The following is a 13002-nucleotide window of genomic DNA, read 5'->3' on the forward strand; positions in this document are numbered from 1 at the left end:
TGTTTTTGGTCAGTGGTACCTTAATGTATTAACTGTTAGATGTTGTGGCCTGAGTGTTATATAGTTTACTGATGTTTCAAGAAAATGTAGGTATTTTCCTACACTCACTAGGTATTTTCCTGAGCGATCCCAGTAAAATCCCATCCCGAGCAATCCCATTCAAAACACTAACAGATTTTGATGAACACTGTTTGTTGTCATAGGAATAGTTTGTGACCTTGCAGTTACTGGAAAGTGGTGCTTCAGGATTATGTTCAAAGAAAAACTGAGTGAAAATCTGTGTGTCTAGGTTTCTATTAAAGCTGAACAAACATGCAAACATGGCCAGATTCCTGCGATAATGCTTGGACACTGCTAAGGAACCGCCTAGGGGTAATCTAGGGTATCACTGCCTCTTCTCAAGTAAAGCCTCTGAGCACTAAAATACGTGAGTGGGTTGGATAGTTGAAGCAATAAAAAAAAAAAAAAAAAAAAAAAAGAGCAACTTGTCCTTCTGCTGGCATTCAGCAGTAGAATTACAGCAAACTAATTTGTAGAGCTCCACAAAACATTCACCGGAGCCAATACAGCTGCTCTCAAAATGCTCAGCCTTTCAGAGCTGAAAGAGGAAGCGGTCTGACATCTGATCTTTCATCTGCTTTTGTATAGTCCCTTATATTTACTGAGGACTATACCAAGGCCCTCAACTTAGTGCCAAATATCTCTAGCACAATGGCAGAAATGTGTAAGCAAAAGGAAAAATTTGGAGAGAGACCTGGAACTTTATACATAACTAGGAATTAATTTCTTTGTGGTTAATGAATAAAATAAATTGTATTTCCAGGGGCCAACCTACACTAGAAGTTGGTGCTTTGGTCAAGATGAGTTTAATTCAAAGCAATATGAAGTCAATGGAGTGATTTTTCAGCAGGCTTTTTACCAGACCCATAAAATCCGAGTGCATGCCAGAATTGAAAGATGAAGTAAGTCTATATTTGTCTCACGGGGAGCCTGTACTATAGACTAGTGTTTGCTGCCGTCTTCTAAACATGCATTTATGTGCAGCGAAGCTCAAACTTTGTGTGTGTATATATATATTGTATATATACAATTAGAAGTAAAATCCTTAGAACATTAGGAACAATGTATGTTTTGTTGAACATATACTATTACACATCATCTGTTTTTCAGCCACCCATGAATCTCATAACATTCCACTGATGGAAAGCCTTTGCCAGAAGAAAAAAATCAGCATTTGTTCATTTGTTAGTGAGGCTGCTTGTAAAGATTCCTCCAGAAAGTCACTTTGGCTCCCAGTCTGACTTGTGAGTTTTGCTGTATTAAATCAAACCTTCATTGTCAATACAGGTGAAGGCTTTTTTAAACCTCTACACAAACATGGATGCCCAGAAAAACTGGAAAATGTTGACATTTTCCGTTATGCCAGGTGACCATCAAATTTGATTTGAACAAAGGCAGAGTCCTTGCAGTCAATATGATGTAAAATAAGGCTGTGCAGCTTCCCATTTAAACATCTACTGTTTTAGACAAAATTGGCATTTAAAAACACCTGAAAGTGGAGCCAGTCTGCAGAGACTCCATGCTACCTGAAGATCACAGGGCAGCTGTTGTGGCCATGAACTGCTGCATGCAGGTTAGGCAGCTGTGCAAGGACTGTTGCCTACATAGTCCAGTGGTTTGGTCTGAACTTAGCGTGTGAAAGCAAGTCTTGTTTCAGACTCTTACAGTGCATAATGCAGGAATAAGACCTGTAGACAAACTTTGTTATCCCAAAATATGACACAGGTGGTGATAAAAACTATTCAGAAAATAACAAAACCTGAGAAGATCTGGGACATTAAAGACATACATAGAATAAAAGTGGTAGCTAGCTTCAAACAATACATTTCTGCTATGAAGCTGTTGTCATTGTTCTTCTGCATGGCTGTGAAATTTGGACAATTACAGTCATTAAATTATGCTGTGTAGTTGTTTCCATACGTACTGTCTTCATGCCCTGTTATAAAGTGAGATCTTGGTAATATATCCTGATAAACAAGACAAGAACAGCATTGTGTTAGGGCATTGCCAACAAGTCAGCACCAAAGCTACGTTCTTCAGCTCTATTGTTCCTAAACATCTGGTTTATGTGTCAAGAGACCACCAGCAGTTATTCGTCATAGCTAGTTAAAATACACTAGATGACTGGGGAGAACTGAAATGTTACAAAGGCAAGAGCAATATTCAGCATCACTTGTGTTGTATCATTTCCATGGCATGGGAGACTAAGGAAAAAGTCTCCAATGGGGCGAAAAGATATGCCCCAAGCCCCTGCTGTCCTGTGCAAAAAGCTGGTACTGGAGATCAACATAAAAAGTATTTGAGGAAAACAACTGCAAGAAATACAGCAAGCTACACAATTGTAATGTGTGTCTGTGACATGAAAAGAATCAGTTCTCAAAGAATTTGATTTTTTTTTTTCATTATTCTTCATTTAGTTCAAATGTTACAAAATTGTGTTAACACAAGCAGACTATTTTTTTCAGGTAAATTCAGTAACAGGTGACTATATTAATAATACTGAATAAATGAATGCTTAAGCTGAATTTGTACACTGTTTGTCCTGAGTGTGAGATTTTTCTCAAATGCAAAAGCAGCAGATAGTTTCAGTTGTGTCTGAGTAACACCTACTGTTTGCGTTTTTTAGGCTACTCCAATGGAAACGTATTTTACACAAGTAATGGTGTCTTTTTCTGTGTACAATACGATTAATCATTATGGTTGTATTGTGTTATTTAGCAAAAATTTGACTCTATCTGGCAAAAACAACAACAACAACAACAAAAACAATTTAAAAAAAGAAGGAGATGGGAAGGTTTTAGAAGACCTTCTGAAGTTTCTGGCCATTGACTGGCCATTTTTTTATAATTGCAAACAAAGTTCCGTGGTTTACACAGAATTTTCCTTTTTATTCTGGTTAAAGAGAAAATGAAGAATTAACACTGAAACTTCCAGAGCTCTTTGGTTTAATATTTCTGAAACTTTGGTTCCCTGTGACCAACCTCTCTTGAGTACCCAGGAAATCTCTTAATCTTAATTTAGCAATATGTGAATTTAAAAATTGCATAATTTCTGCATACTTAATACCTGGTTAATTCATTGGCACTAGCTAAGCACATTTCCATCAGGCAAAATTTGTGGCTGTGCTGGTCTGATTAACTAGCCGGCACTCTCTTTCAGTGTCGTTTTAGCTTCATCTATTACCTAGGGGATGTCTTAGTATAAAATTCAGTTCAGCAGGGTTTACTACAATAAGATTTTAGCAAAGTTCAGCACGATATTGTTTTGCCTTTTAAATCTTCTTTCTTTCTTCTTTACTTAACCATTACAAATGAAACTATCTGGACACCACCGTTTCTCAGGGAGGAGAGCAGCAGCCCACTGATGTGCAAGATGCTGTCCAACAACCATCCATAAAGGAGGTTAATATAAGGACAGTTATACAAATCCTTTACTTCTACAAAAAGCATCATTTGCTTCCTAATGTCTACAGAGCAGAAAAGGTTTTAGTTTATATGCTATTCTCTGAAAAATGTACTGAGTTCACTGTATGTAATGTAGTATATCCAGATGGAGGTAAAGACTGATCTTGCCTTGTGAAAGATTGCAGCTGTGGATAAGTACGGATAAATACTTGAAAGCAGATGTTCAGAGCACTTAGCCATCTCTTTCAGCAAAGCCAAAGAGCTTACTTGGAACAGTGAGTACCTTCATTCTTATTTTTATAAAATATACTTCTGCATCTACAAAACTATTTCTGCTAAGCTGTATCTTTCTGAGGATGAGGATTAAGGCTTTACTTCTCTTACAGGCTGAAAGAATTTGCCTGCCTCTTCCATGTTTGCAGATTTGGCAACAGAGTACGAGATAGGTGTTCTCTTTTTACTAATGAGAAAGGTAGATTATTTTATCTGTTCTTTAGGTGGCAAAACTTGGGCACAGGGAGGTATGCTCCAGTTCAGTAAATCTGACGTTGCCCAAGAACTTTCATTCTGATCTTGATTCTGGTATTGAATTATCTTCATCACCAAATTGATTCTGGCATCCTTCTGTCATACAAAGGGAGCTTCATTCTGACAAAAGATCTCAATATTTCTCAGCAGCCTGGTATTGGCATCAATAAACTGGGTGGTAATGCTTCTCCTTCCTTCAGTTTTTATTTGAAAGGCCTATATATTTGCATATTTTACCATAAGAAACAATTAAAGAGAATTTCTGAATAACAAGTGCTCACAACTTTAATCTAGAAAAATCCTAGCTGAAAAATCCAATTATAAAAATGAGCTTTCTAAAAATTTCTGAGAGTTGTAGCTCCCAACCTACAAACATTTTTTTCTTCAAGCTTCATTTTTATCTCATAGACACTTGGAAATGGTCAAAAATGGTCTGTCACTGAACTGCAAGTGAACATTGCTGCCTTGCAGGACTAAAGAGAACTTTTCCCTAAACATTTGCAGAAAGCAAAACAGGTTCCGTTGACTCTTTCAACAACAAACTGTTTGCTTCTGGGTGGAGAGCAAACATGGAAAATTTCAGCCCCATAGGGATTTGAGAAAATGAAGAGCACCTGAGTTAGGACGGCTGTAATCACAGTTGTGCTTCAGCCTGAGCTGCCGTGTTTGCTGTTGCTGTAATCTCTTCCTAGTATCAGATATTTCTGCTAAAATGTAAGGACTCTAGTATGCTTTATCTTTGAAAACAAAATTGGGTGTGAAGCCAACACAAAAAAAAAAAAAAAAAAAAGAGATAAAACCATAAAAACAGCTTTCTACCTGGTGTCAGGTTTGGCATTCAATCTCACTGCTGTGCAACAGGTGAGGGATGGGGGCCTCGAGGCTCATGGAGACAGAGATGGGCATTGCTCTCTCCCATCATTTGTTTGTATGACAAATGTGTCAATAATGTGGAAAATGTTATTTATTATTTAAAGCTGCAGCAAGCTGTTTGACAGAGATTCAAACTCTTCTGAATGAGTCTCTCTAGGTTTGCAAAGTCACTGCCATTTGCCTTTTAGGCTTGGGTGAAATGCAGTTTTGAGAAGTGCCAGTATTTGTCTGTGTGATTCACAGTGGGACCGGGATGAGAGACAGAAACAGTGTCTGTCTCTGTGAAAACAAAAACAAAAAAAAGGCATCTGGTATTTTTTCCAACCTCTCGCAATGTTCACATTAGAACAAGTGCTACTTAGCCCATTTCTAGATAGAATTATGAATCATGGTCCTCTGGGTATTTTGGCTTGTACACCTATGAAATTTGGATTTGTGCAGACTTGAAAAGAAGCACGCTTGTAATACTTCTTTTTTTCTTTCTTTTTTTTTCTAAAGTCTAAAGAGAAGGTCTTGCCTGCATGTAAAAAACTGCAGTGTTATAAATAATTTGTTCTTTCCTGTTCAAGAGTGTAAAAATTGAAATGTTTGCTTTCAACCTATTTTGTTTTCTGTTGACTTAATTTGATTGCTGTCCAGATAAAAATATTAGCTAATATATTTCAACATATTTACTTAGAGTATGTGTGACATCAGCTTGCTCTTGCCATCTTAGGAAATGTCAGGGTGATGTCATGGAGTCACTTTTCATCTTTAATTCATTTAAAATAAAGTGACTCCTCTGTAGGTTGTTACACCAAATGTAACATCCATGAAGCTGTACAGCTGAATTCATTTTGTATGAGCTTAAAAGTATTTCAAGGTTCATTGCAATAGTAGAAATACTGATCTGTTATCTAATAGATGGCAGAAATAATGTACAAGTCAAAACAGGGTCTTCTAGATGTTTATCACTGAGTGCTTTATGATTTTAATGTATACTTGCCGTCTAACCTCTTTTTCTGCAGTCTTGACATTCACAAAAACAGCCCTTGACTGATTCATGGAAGAGTATAAATTACCAGTTTAATGCCTCTGCATATTTTCTGCACTTAAGCTAACAGTAGGGAATTTGCATAGGTGACCTCAGTGCCTTAAAACCTGAGGTAAATATAAAATTATGAAAATTATCTGAACCCTTTACAGAAAAGCCAAATAGGTGTTGGGCAGTGTGTTTAGCATTCCTCAGTTTGTCCAATTCTTAATTACCAGGCAATTAAGTTATTCTTTAGCTGAAATAACGGTATTATTGGCTGCTTCAGACTGCTCAGAGTGATATCTAAATACAATCAAAACCTACGCCAAATTCATGCCAAACTGATCATGTTTATGTGTTTATGAAGTCACAGATTGCAAAAGACTTCAACCCTACATCACAAAGAGGCTTCAGAGAATTAAAAATGACACCTGGCTTTACTTTGGCCACCTACCTACCATACTCTGAGGCACACTTCAGCCCTAGGCCCAGGGCTGAAAAACCTAACACATGCTTGGATTAAATATGCCTAATTTCATGGACTTCAAGGAAATCAGTGACAGTTTGTTCCAAGTTGATTTTTTTCTTTCTTTTCTTTTTCATTTTCTTTTTTTTTTTTTCCTGTACTTCAGCTGTTATTCTCTTCAGCCATAGTCAAAATATTAGTAAAAATTCTATGAAGTAAGGACTTCCTCATCTAAAAATCAGATTTTGCTGTGTGTGCTTTTTGCCATCATCCATCAGGCTCACTGTGGGTGAACTAGCTGTCCCGTGTGTCAGAACATCACTGGTTTTGGGCCTCCTTTTGGGTAAAGCAGAAGGAAGTGCCTCGGTTAAACTCGAGGCTGGAGTTGCTGAGCCTGTGGTTAGGACGCGTCTCTGCGGGCAGAGGTCCTGGCCCAAGTGCAGCTCAGCCCTGGGGCTCCCAAAATTCCCCGTTTGTGCTGTTGGGCTCCGCAGAGTTGATGATCCCAGGATGTTTGCTGAAACCCTTCAGGTGGCCAGGGCTGGTTGCTCAGCTGTCTCCAGCTGGGACCTTTCTCCTTGTCACATTTGTAATTAAATACTGCCTCAGTAGGCAGCACACGCCTACTTTTTGCCTGCATATCAGCAAATACTGATCACTTCAAAACAGGCCTAACAAAACCAAACAGAAAACCCTCAACAGGCCAAGATGCATCTCCTTTCAAGTACTCTGAATATCTCTGCTAACAATGGATCTGCCACCTTCCATTACTTTCCTATTGTACCTTAAAAGTCCACTTTGAAAAGTATGCCGTAGAAATGGCAGTCTGATATGTATCTCTAAATATTTATGTCGAGACTTTCTTCTGAATTTGCAGTGGGTGCAATCAGTTTTTTGGAGACTTTAGTCAAACTTTCTCTTAGATAGAAACAGCGACCACACGGGCACACTTCCATTCCTGGCAAAGAAGGCAAAGTCTCATTTGTTCAGTAAAAGAAGATTTTTGCTGGATGCCACAGGATGCCTAAAAGCATGGTGTGAAAAGCAAGTTCTCAGGAGGACGTGAGAAGAGTTCTTAGTTAATTTTGTTATCCAAGGTTAATTGGGGAAGTGACTTCTTGAGCTTCACTTGCAACAATTGCATAAGAGAAAAAAAATGGAGAAATGTCTGCACGCCTTTGCAAAGATGTCCTGGACCTCCTGCCTTGCGAAGGAAGGCCACGCCGTGTGAGGAGGACAGGCCGCATGAGGAGGACAAACCATGCCAGGCCCAAGTGCTCGGCCCTGGCTGGGGGGACACGGAGATGGCACGTAGCCCAGGGATGCTGCTGGCCTGGAGGTACCTCAGGAGAGGTATTATGAGTGCTCCCTTCTCTCCTTATTTACTCCATATGCTGTGTCCTATTCAGACAAGTATTTTGACGAATTCTTGCTTTGAATTCACTGCATGAGTACCTCAAAGCTAGGCCTCTCTACTCATGTGAAAGGCAAGAGGAGCTTACCCTGCAGCCCAGCCTTTATGTTTAGATATCGATTAGCAAAACAAACTCATGACAAAATAGAAGAATGTAATTTCGACTAGTTTTGTTTTCCCCCAAGGAAAATTCACAATTTTTTTTTTATTTATTTATTTTTTTTTTCCCTGAAAGATCGCATTTGAGTTCTCACATCCTTTTATTTTACTAGTGACCATCTGGTACTCTGTAGATAACTTTCCTGGTGCTGGATATTGACTTCTGTAATGATTCCCATGCAACCTGGCTCTAATTATTTGAATTTTGTTGTTTTTAAAGTAGATTAGACTCTATTTTTTTTTTTTACGTTGGCTCAGATCCCTTGCTTTTTCCTCCACAATGAAATCAGAACATGACTAAATGTAAAAAGGGGATTTTCATAAAAAAAGAAAATGACACCACAATGCTTTTCAAGAAAAAAATAATATGTGCCATGGAGACTGTGATTTTACTCGCTAGGCTGAGCAGGCGTCTAATGTGTTTTAGTAGGAATTATAACTCCGTTGACATCTCAACTCACCTGAGGAGTATGAATGACACAGCCCCAGGTACATGGGACTGGACCACATCAGAGAGGTGCATCCATGGGGCATGATTTGTTTGCTCCCGGGCTTTGCCATCCATGCTGAGGCTGGGGAGAAGTCTGCAGCCTTCTCTAAGCATCTCTGCAGACTTGGCTGGAGCCAGGGAGCAGTGGGGACCACCAACATTGAGAGCAAGGTAAGAGCCGGCTCAGTTCTGAGCACTTTGCTGCCGCTGCCCTGTTTCCCTGCCTGCAGGTTGTGGGTACAACCACGGGGCAGTGGTTGCCTCGTCAGGTGTGGGAGCAGCCACCCTGGACTTGTGTTTCATGCTAGCGGTGAAGCGAGCCTGAGCATGCCTTGAAAAACACTTATTTTTGTGGAAATGTCCCACTGCATCCTATTAAAATATTTATACTGCACAGTTCTGTTTCATCATTCTTACATCAATATTGAAGTTTAATGTCAATATTAGTATGAAGTGTCTGTAAGGGTTTGGAAAATAAGAATCGGAAAGATCAAATATTTTATTTATGCTCAGTAAATTTTTAAAGTCTCCCTTGTGTTTTGATTGAAAATGCATATTACTGAACAATTTAGTTTCAAAAGTCTTTCTCTGATGTAAGATTTATTAGGTATCTGCGAAGGTCTGATTGAAACATGTGAAAAGTCAACGCTAACCTTACCTGCACCCCAAGCAATGCTATTTAAAGGTCTCTGATGTTCTGGGGTTCCTCTGTTAAAAGAAACAATAATCTCAAACTCTGTGTGCAGTGGGTATCGCTCGTCTGTTGCCCCAGGAGCCCGTATGGTGGCCCGGCGTCTCGAGACGCTCCAGCTTTCCTGCTTTTTGCAGGGAAAGTCATTTGCTTCCGCTCTTACAAATGCAGGGCAAAACCATGCCAATAACATGGGGGCAGATGGTGGCAGATGACTTGCAGATGTGGTTGCAAAGGTCACCGCAAAACAAGCTCCATCCAGAGGACCTGGCGCAGCAGATTCCTGCTGCAGAGCTATTTGACTGTAGCGCACTTCTGGAGCACCTACAGCTGCATGCATTAATACCACGGCGGAGTTTTGAAATGTTTTCAGGCAGACTTCAGCTCCCTGGGAAATTATTTTAATTATGATGATACACATATAGGGAAGTGAAAGTAGATGTTTTTTAAAGCTACAAATGGGCAATTAATAATTTCCAGGTGTTTATTTTTAAGGCAGCATTATTCCTGCCTTCCATTCAAAATAAAATGCTGTAAGTAAGAATAATACAGTTAATAAATAATTAAAAAAAAAAAAGAAAATAAAACCCCCCTTTAGAGACTTTTTTTTTTTGATTCTTAGTAATCTTTTTCAATTTACTGGCAAATACAAGTGTGCCTTAATTACTAATTAATGTCAGATAGCATTCCCTTCACCTCCAGATGAATGCTGCAGTACGAATTACAGAAGGCTTGCTATCTTTGGTGATTATCTTTTAAATAAATAGTCTTTAAAATATTGCAATGATTTCTGTAAAATCCTCATACTTGGCAGATTATTATATATTTTTTTTAAATTTCTGAGTATTTAGAAATGTGTTGCATTTATTTCTTCTTGAAACTGTAGTTAATGGTAGCATTTTGTTACTGAAGGTAGAATTATAGTTTCTTGCAGTTAGTCCCTGCTTTTCTTTCCTCCTTCCATATTTAATTTCATGCATTCAGAAACTGTGCCAAGTTCTGGTAAAACCTCTGCATGTTCTGCTAATGCTTTCATTCTGGATCTGACTGTGACTGCTGCTATAGCATTATTATTTCTTGCTGAAAATCTGAAGATGATTATTATAGTTTTATACATACCTAAATATACATATACAGACAGAGATGTATATATATTTATATTTGTGAGCCTGTGCATATATAAATATAATTATCCAAATATACAGAAGCCTCTTGTCTTCTAGGAGACTGTTCAGTCTGCCTGAATGTGGCCAGCTAAGACATTTGAAGTTTTTGCTTAATTCAGCAGTATCTGGCTGAGGATCCTGTTCTTAATTGAAAGCTAAAGGATAAGTCTCTTCATCGCAGAGAAAAAAATTATGATTCAGGGTGTGTTGAAGAGCTAGGGTTAGCTGTACAGTTGTCCATGAGACCCTGTATTAAATTGAAGACCAGTCAAAAAACATCCGTCTCTCGGGATGAGGGCTTACGCGGCGGTTTGTGTCTTGGTCTGGGGATGCTCCCGAGGTCTGGTTTGAACAGGACCAAGCATATTGTCATCAGTAAGTAAATAAGCTAATAATAGAGTAATTCTTGGCAGACAGACAAGCATTTCTGGTTCTTGCTATCCTATCCCACTTGACAGCGCCACATCAGTGGGCTTTGCAGTCACATACGGCCTTCCCATAAATGTGTCCACATCACTTACTTTTCATACAGATAGCTCTAACTACTAAAAAAAAACCAATTCAGTCAGTATAATTGTCACCACTTCAGCATGATAGGCTTCGAAGATTGACTTCAACAACCTTTTTTTTTTTTTTAACTTTGTAATAATTATTTGGCATAGAAAGCATCACTAGTTTATTCCTTTGCTCAGATCATACAAAGCATACTTACAGGCTTTAAGCATACCACTTGTGCTCTTTTCTGCCAAGGTTGTTTATTGGCATATAGAGAAACAGTTTGCGATTAATCAAACTGTTCATTATAGCCATTTATTGTACTTGGGAGCACCACATAGGTATTTATTGGAGATGGTGGCGACATTTCATGATCAAGATCCCTGTCCGAGGGTTGGAGTATAATTATACAACTGCTGTCATTTGCATATTGCCAGGATGCTGCCAGTAAATATTAATGGATTACTTTTTATTCATTTAGCTGGTGTTTTTGAAAGATGCCTAAAAACAAAAAGATCATATCTGTATGTTGTTTTTTAATTTATTTTCACCTTTTTGTCTCCTTTGGAGACCCCTAGTGTATCAGCACTTTGTTTACCACAAATTAAACCTTAGCTGATTGTTTACCAGACTGAAGACCCTTGTGCATTTCTCCAGCACTTTCCCTTTTTTTAATAATCACAACCTGGGATTCATTTGCAAGAGGCCCTAATCTGCATGAGAATTATACAATTAACTTTTGATTAACCGCCTAGTTCTTTTCGAAACCACAGTGTATAGGATACTCTGCATTTAAATAATTTTCCTTAAATTGGGAGCAGGCCTTTCATTAAACTGGTGAGTTTGACTAAACAACAACATTTGGAGATAATCAGGGTCAAAACAATAGGCAAGGCTGCAAGGCTAGAATGTCATCTTTAAATATAACAGCTGAGATAAAGGCACCCAGATTGTGCCTTATCAAAACACAAAAAATCAAAGCTCTCTCTTGTCTGTGGCAAAATACTAGGCCCTAGTGTTTAGGGCTACCATTGTCTGGGCCTATAAGAGTTGCAGGATTTGCATTCAGAGAGCCGGTTCTAACACACATTACATCACGTAGGGTACTTATCTCGGAGTCTGACAATAATTATCAGGAAGAATATACTCAGAATGACTTTTTTGTGATTTTTATGCATCCCCAACACAAGGAAGTGGAGATAACAGCATTATGAAAAAGGGGAGAGTCTCAAAAGGCTCTCCCTGGAGCTGCGTTCTTCGATTAAATTTGCTATGCCACTCTGGTGTGCTGAACAAGTGGAAAGAAAGACTATGAGGCTTTTATATAGGGTAATAATAGTCCTGAACACAGCCCTTACCAAAAGATAAGATCCATTGTCAAAACAAACAAAAGAAGCGGTATTAAACACCACTTGAAGAATATATATGAGCAAAGTTTTAAATCCTTGGGTTTTTATACCTTGAACCTGGTTCTGTCATGTGGCTATGTTTTAACCAGATACCTTTGCAAGTGCGGAGGGCTCCACAGGGTCTTTGCCTTCTGCCTTGCACCGTGTGTATCTGCAGGGGGGTGTAGCTGTGGCTCCAGGAAAGACAGAGGAAAGACTTAAACCGTAGCAGCCTAAGTTTTGCGTCTGCTCTGATTTTTGACATATTTACGGGCGGTCCGGTGCCCAGCATTTTGTTCCCGTAATGCCTTTGCTGAAGGACGCAGTAATAATTCATTGCTCACTTTTCGAGAGCTGACCGTGTCGTTGTGTCAGAGCCCAGCTACAGCTTACCGCAAGGCAGGTGGGTGCCACGTGCACCTGGTCGCTGACGGCTCGGTCCAGCAAGGCTTCGAGGGCGGTGGGACCGTTCCCAAAGATGCCCTTTGGCACTGGATCGGTCCCTCCCCGGCTCCGATTGTTCCAGCCTGGTTTTGTTTCGCCCACCCGACTGCTGCTGGCTTAGGTTTTTGATGGAAATATGAGTGTCCATTTTTCTCGAATCGATGTAGATTTGACCTGCAAATTTGGCAGTCCAGATACAATCTTCCCCAAATGTAAAAGGGTGGTGATTGCCACAGTTACATAGGGGAAATGTGCTTTAAGTTGCAGATCTGCCTTGCAAAAAAACACTGCCACGAGGTACATAAATCTATTTTTTTTCTTCATGGTTATGATTACTGGAATAGCAATAGGCATTTGGCAGGAGGAATGGCATACTGAGAAACAAATTTATAGATAAATGATATGCTAA

Source organism: Anser anser (genome assembly GCF_964211835.1).
Source record: "Anser anser genome assembly, chromosome: 7".
In the NCBI taxonomy this organism is placed as follows: Eukaryota; Metazoa; Chordata; class Aves; order Anseriformes; family Anatidae; genus Anser; species Anser anser.